Here is a 6188-nt window from a genome sequence, read left to right on the forward strand (position 1 = left end):
TGATGTTGTTTTAAAGGCAAAGGTGGTCACACCAAATATTGATTTATTTAGTGTTTTTTTTGCTGTTTAGTGCTCTTTGTAGTTTTTTGATATTTAGAAACTTCAATTCAGTATCTTGAAAGCATCTTTGCCTTACAAATTTTTTTACATGTGCCTAAGACTTTTGTATTTTATTGTAATTTGCTTAAAAATTAGAAGTTATTGCTCAAAGAACCAACAACCCAGAAAGCCAACTTCGTTTTGGAGCAAGAAATTCTTTGCAGGTGGTTGGTACCATAGTTATTGCTAAATTGCATGATAGACTGCTGCTTATGATGAAACAATTTTATGATGCTTGCAGCAAATTTGATGTGACTTGATGTCGACTTAAACAAGACAGTTCTCTGATCACAAGGCACTTTTTTTGAATACTCACTCAAACAATGAAGAATTTGATAACATGGAGCACTTCTGCTGTGATGGGTCACATGTTACCACCTCAATAAGCCTCATCAGAGAACAGGATAAACAAACTGGCAATCTGGAGTAACAGGCTAATAGGAAGGTCTCAGCATATCAAGATTATGTCTTAGCACTACTTTTGCCTGTAAAAGAGCAGTTTCTATTAAAGGAAGAGGATGAAATACTGAATGAATGCCTCAAAACTGCATATCTACAGATAGCAGGTATGCACTAAACAGCCAGTCTAAGCATAAGAGAAGACCATTGCTTCATTGAACAGACATAAACAGGACCTGTAGAAAGTCAATATCCCTCTTGAAGGTTTCAACAGCCTTTTCCCTGAGTGTCTGGGAGGGTGACGGGGGTGGGACTGGTGGGACCAAAGCTAATATTTTTACTGCTGACCACCACCATTAAACAGTGACTGAACTTGGTAGCAAACCCAGGAAGAGAATGGATCTCTGTTCCTCCTGAAGAATGGATACAATTTACTATGGGATGTTTTGGCTTCTTTCATGCTACATCCTTGCATCCCTTTGCAATCGTCATGTCAAGATGACACACGACTCCGCTGCAGTCCTCATTATGTATATTCATTGCAATTGAAAGAATTCCTGTCTCTGATACAATAACATGTTTGCTCTTGATAACATAATTTATTATATTTGACAATAATTTTGTTCTACTTCCTAATAAAATTACAATTTATAATTTTTATGTAAAGGCCTCCATAAATCATGGGATGAACTTTAAAGAAATAGACCTGAATTGCAGGAGAGAAAGTCAAGATTACAGAGGTGTAATACTTCCTTTAAATTGTGGGAATTAGCAGAAGATAGACCTTACAAGAGCAGGTGAGAGTGACCATGGAGGTCAAGAGGGAGGCCTGAGATCCTGTGAGGGGGTAGACTGGTGGCCTGAAATAACAGGCAGTCCAGTGTTTTGTGTCTTCGTGGGTTCCCCAGGCACTGTGGCTCCCTCCACATATTGAAAAAGTGCTGGTTAACTGGTTATTTGGGCTATAAATATGACCCCTGGTATAGGTATGTAGCAAGAGAGTCAAGGGTAGTTGGAGGAAAACAGACTGTAAGGAAATTAATGGGGAATTGGGATTGACAGGATTGCTCTGAGGATTGCACAGAACTGACAGGCAAGAGGATCTTTCTGTGTCGTAAGGAAATATATGCACTATCAGAAAAATCTTTTACTAATGGCCTGGAAAGTTTTAGCTGCAAACATTCCTTTAGCATCCATTGCCCCCATAGCTGACAAATGATATAATGCCATATAGTAAAATACAATGACTTATGTATTCATTGTATCAAAATAGATTTTCTTAATGCCCTAATCCTACAAAGAAAAGAAAATATCAAAGATTGGAAAAAATAATATTGTTGAGTTTTCTTGGTGAAGATAGCAGGGATTATACTGTGGGATTGCACAGTAATGATTTTTCAAATGACTAATATTCCTTGAGAATGATACCTTAATATCACTGAAAAAAAACAATTGTACAATTTTCCCCTGCTGATACAAGCAGCTAACTGGGTGGCAGTGAGATCAATTCATTGGAGACTGAGGGTAATAAATAGAATTTAGTTATGGGTGAACTGAACCTTCAATATGAAACAAAAATATTGTTTCAATACCAAAGATAAATTATAAATTGTCAATGTTAACCCTTGGGATAACTTTCATTTGAAAATGTCCGCTATTGTATGGAAAGATTGCCCATACAAGTATTTTTGCAGATCACAAACAAAGCATGCACAGATAATGAACACAAGAGATTCTGAAGATGCTGGAAATCTTGAGGAACACACACAAAATTCTGGGGGAACTCAGCAAGCCAGGCAGCTTCTATGGAGGGGAATAAACTTTCCCTTCAGCTTGAAAAAATGAATGTTTATTCCTCTCCGTAGATGCTGCCTGACTTGCTGAGTTCCTCCAGCATTTTGTGTGGTGTAAGATAAGCTCAGTCTCAGTATCACAGAGAGTAAGAAATGAATATTAGTAACAAAACTAGTACAAAAATTTAAAACATGTCCTAGGTTTAAGTCACTGTATATTCAAATTACAATTTCTGTGAGAGAACACTTATTCCACTGTGAAATGGTTGTCATTTATTATGGAATTTGCAGCTGGAACACATACTGTCATTTCTTGGTACCACATTACTTTTCCAGCCTCCAGTCTAGTGTAAAGTATAGGTTTATCAAGATCTGCTGGGAATATATACTGATTAATGTGTTCTATGACTGTCACCTCAAAGAATGAATTGGTTTTAAATGGTTTGAGGTATCTTAAATGATTCAAAGACTCAAGTGAGATACAACAGACAAAATGTACATTGCTTTGGGGCACAGTGAACCACAGCAAAAAAAAGTATTACATTCTTTCAATATGTGACTATCAAGTAACCATAGAGTAATTTATTCTGTATACTGGTGGTGGACATGATGGTTTCATTCTACAACAGTCAGGACTCCACTACACCATGGCAAACCGAGATGTAAATATTGAATGACAAGCACATACTGTATATTATGACTCTGGTGGATAGCTCAAGTAAGTGTGGAAGCATCAACACTATGAAATCCATGCTCTAAGTGAAATGTAGGGCAGCATGGTAGCATAGCAAAACAGCGCCAGTTATCAGGGTTCAATTTCCACCACTGTCAGAAGTTTTTATGTTCTCCCTGTGATGGTGAGGGTTTCATTTGTGAGCTCTAGTTCCTCCCTTATTCCAAAGAGTGCAGGTTCATAAGGGATGATATGTTGTGGGCATGCTTTGTTGGTGCCAGAAGTATGATGAAACTTGTGGGCTGCCTTAAGTACATCCTTGGACTGTGTTGGTCATTTACTCAAATGATGCATTTCACTGTATGTTTTGATGTGACAAATAAAGCTAATCTTTCGCTTTAACTGTGATAGAAAAGACTATTGGGATCCTTAAATAATGTTTCTCCTGCTGGAGCACAATGGGAGTTGATCAACAATTTTGCCACCTTGAGGAGGCCACCAAGCTCCTCAAACTTGTCCTGCCATTCAATATGATCGTGGCTGATCTATGCCTCAACACAAGCTGGATTTTAATTCAGGGCCAGGTGCACATTGGCAAGACAGGTATCAAAGAGCCCAGGTCTGGCACATAGTCACCTTGGAAATTTTAATTTTGGGGAATGAGTGCTCAGCATTGATGCAGGAAAGCTTTAAGGTGAGAGGATTTGGTGTAAGCTTGGGCAATGGCAGGCTAAAGTTATCCTACTCCTGCTCCTCCGAGCTCTGGAAGGAAAGTTAAAGAAAAGCAGGTCAAATCACCCTTTTGGGTATTTTCATGCGGACATGGATCATGCAGAAAACTACAATGGTTTTCAATCACATGCTTTCAATTAAAAGTGCTGACAGCAATTGTATTTGCATGCCTATTCTGAAAGAAGAAATCCCAATGCCTTTTGACAAATGTGTCATTCAACTATCTATTCAAAATAATTATTTAAATTTGAAGCTCAGGAGGTGGTGGGGATTATTGCAGGTATGTCTCATGGGTTACTTTAACTGCTCAGTAGCCATACTTGAAAGGATAGAATCAGCTATGTGAGTTGAAGTAAGTTTATGTGATGAACCCCAAAATTCTGTCAACCGCAACCCCTTTTTAAAAAGTCTGAATGAAAATGAGGTTTTCAGTTATTCAGCATTTCATTAGGAAGAACAACAGAAAGGCAACAAAAAAATCTATTGGGTCTCGGCCTGAAACGTCAACTGTACTCTTTCCATAGATGTTGCCTGACCTGCTGATTGCTCCAGTGTTTTGTGTGTGTTGCTTGGATTTCAAGCATCTGCAGATTTTCTCTTGTTTATCAAAAGCTATTTGGCCTCCTTTTTAAAATTCCTGCTGTTAGATTAGTATATCCATTATCCAACTTTATCTTGGACCATTTCAAATATTCACCATCCTTTAAGTTAAAAAAATTCTTCTGATAGCTACAAACAAAAAATATATACTTTTGTTTTCAAGAGGTTGCGGAAGAAAGCAATCAGAATCATTGAGTGATGGATGGATTGAATGAACATTGAGGAGTTGGTGTGTAAACAAGTTATGATCTCACTCAGAAGAATCTGTGCAGTGATTATAATTGCTGATTTTAGCACAGTAAAGGGACCAGGATAACAAAATCGACTGGCTGAGTCTTCCTTCATCTGCTAATTCTACAGTTGCTCTTTAAGACTTTTTTTATTACACTTTTTGCTGTTTTAAATATTGAATTATGGGATTGAATATGTATTTCAATGCATATACTTACATTCTAGATATTAACTGGCTTCCTGAACAGACAAGAGGAATAACTGAAGAAAAAATGGCCTTAACCTAACATGCAGTTTATGAGTTAACATGTTTCCTGCTTTGGGATACTTATGAATTGGAAATTTTATAGTAAGAGAAGAATTTGACAAAGAGAAGACTAACCATGGACAGAACTTCTACCCAGAATACCTCATTGGCCTTTTTTAAGAGGAGGGAGGAATGTGTTGAAATAAAACAATAGGCAGGGATTAGTTGTCATGTCCATTAATCCCTCTAATAACTGCAAAATTACCATGGGGCTTGTGAGGACATACAAGTACCTGGGGTGCACATAGATGACAGACTTGTGTGGAGCACCTACACAGAGGCGGTTTAAAAGAAGAGCCAGAGTTGCCTCTACTTCCTGAGGAGACTAATGTCCTCTGGAGTATGCAGACATCTTCTTCATATGTTCTACCAGTCTGTTGTCGCCAGTACAGTCTTCTATGTGGTGGTGTGCTAGTCAATGGCATCACCATGGACTATGCCAACAGGCTCAATACGCTGATTAAAAAAGGTTAACTCTGTTATAGGAGCCAAAATGGACCCACTGGAAGCTGTGGCAGAACAGAGGACCCTACTGAAAACCTTGGCAATACTAGACAATATTCCTCACCCTCTGCATGTCACCTTGGCTGAACAGAGGAGCACTTTAAATAATAGACTAAGACAACTGCGCTGCTCCAAATTCTTAGGCTCTATAATGAGTCAATCTACGGCCAGGGAAGTGATGACCCCCTAATGTTAGACTGTTTGAAGTAACTTATATTTTTTTTACTTCTCTCCTAATATTTGTATATCTGTGCACTTGTAACGATACTGGAACACTGTAATTTCCCTTGGGATCAATAAAATATCTATTTCCATTGGCCATACATTAATTCAATAATACAACATTACTTTGCGCAATATTTTAATCCTAAAGTTAAATCAGTACAATGAGGATATTTTAACTAGTTTATAGCACTGAAACCACAAGAGAGTTGTGCTGCCCACACTGAGCTAACATCCTCCTTTTATGTAAGAGTACTTAGAGGACATTTAAATTTATAAAGGGGTTGCAATAGCATTAAGAAATTCAGAATAAGGAACAAACGATTGTTTTTGCTAAAATGTCAACTGAAAGATAGGAAAATGTAGTAGAAAATAATAATTACTGTAAAGATTACAAATGAATCTTTAAATGATGGAATACCCGAGTCATTTGTTATTATGGCTTGGATTAAAATGTCTTGATATTTTGGTTGGGATTTGAGTCATTGCAGTTTGGGTTAAATCTCACTGAATTTGAGCTCCGGGTTTCAGGAGTACGCACCTCCTACCCAATCCTCCGCTTTGATTTCACAAGCACGTCAGGAGCTCTTACTGAAAGAGAGAGAGAGAGAGAGAGAAATCAGCCCCT

This window comes from Hypanus sabinus, chromosome 16 (assembly GCF_030144855.1).
Source record: "Hypanus sabinus isolate sHypSab1 chromosome 16, sHypSab1.hap1, whole genome shotgun sequence".
In the NCBI taxonomy this organism is placed as follows: domain Eukaryota; kingdom Metazoa; phylum Chordata; class Chondrichthyes; order Myliobatiformes; family Dasyatidae; genus Hypanus; species Hypanus sabinus.